General features: G+C 37.3%; 1 protein-coding gene across 2 annotated transcripts in view; it reads left to right on the top strand.

The window, feature by feature from the left end:
- Positions 1-1,309, top strand: part of LOC107727366 (THADA armadillo repeat containing) — a 97,487-nt gene that overhangs the window by 58,104 nt on the left and 38,074 nt on the right. The window lies entirely within an intron of this gene.

Here is a 1,309-nt window from a genome sequence, read left to right as displayed (position 1 = left end):
GTAGGTATGTGGGGGCGTGTTCGAACGAGCCGTTTTAGGTAGGCGTTGCTGACTCTTAACTTTTATAAAGAATATCTCTTTGGATTTGAGACTTTAGTCTTTGCAACTTTACAGATCTTCTTTATGCACCAAGAGCTTGTAACACTCCAAAGAGAAAGGAAAAATTGAAATCGCATCATATGACCCCTTTAAAATAAAGAATTCTCCATGTTTTGGGCAGCTTGGATCACGTAACTCTCCCGCAGCAACTCATTCGGTTTCCTCCACTATTTTTAGATGCATTTTGAAGCGTCTGATATTTATATTCAGACAATTACACGCTTTTATCCCCTTACAGTTCCTACTCTCATAAAATATGCGCAATGCATGTTGACCTTTAAACCTTAATTTAACTTTCAACAACCGATATTTCAGCACAATAAATGTTTTTGCGCTGATTATTAATTGTCTCTCTTTTCCGTCTGTCTGACGCGCGTGCACTCGCCCGCCGCTCATTCAGTAAAGATTAAAACTTAATACAGACTGTCAGGACGGACCTTTATGCAAAAATTTAAATGCTCGCGTGAATTTGTGACATTTATACATAAGGATATGACCATAAACTGAAAGTTTTTGCACTGAGGACGCACACGCATCATCTGCCAAAGCGCCAGGGCAAGCCATTACGCTAATGCATTAGCTTAAAGCTTAAAATAAAGAATTCTCACATTTTGGGTAGCTTGGATCACGTAACTCTCCTGCAGCATCTCATTCTGTTTCCTCCACTACTTTAGATGCATTTTGTCCATAGAAATAAGTAAATTCAGTGCTTTAATTTGACGCGACCGGCTGAAGTTGGACAAGTATGTAAACTCCGTTTGACGTGCACTGTGGGCAGACCCGATTAATCGATAATGATAATCGTTGTCGATGATTTTCATAATCCATAATAATCGATTTTATCGATTAGTTGTTGCAGCCCTAAAGGTATTCCAATATTACTAAAACGTTTTGAACAACACAAACTGATGATTTGATCCAGATCAAAGCCAAGATTGGATTTTGTGACTTAATCCGATTTCAGAATCCCCCCCCCCTTTTTTGAACAACCCATTTTCAAGATTTGATTCAATTCGATAGCCGAAATCCAATTATTAATAAAAAGAAAACAAGTAGCTGAATAGAATGTACGACGAGTAGACGGAAGAGAATTATTAAGAAACGATCTTGTATCTGATATAAACTAGGATAGTATAATGTAAATGTCTCAAATGAAGAGGACGGATTAAAGCGATATTTTATTAAATCAAGCAAATTCACAGAAATATTG

Source organism: Sinocyclocheilus rhinocerous, unplaced genomic scaffold, assembly GCF_001515625.1.
Source record: "Sinocyclocheilus rhinocerous isolate Xijiao unplaced genomic scaffold, SAMN03320098_v1.1 scaffold756, whole genome shotgun sequence".
NCBI classification, from domain to species: Eukaryota; Metazoa; Chordata; class Actinopteri; order Cypriniformes; family Cyprinidae; genus Sinocyclocheilus; species Sinocyclocheilus rhinocerous.
Note: the sequence above shows the minus strand (reverse complement) of the source record. Positions and strands in the feature narration are given on the sequence as shown.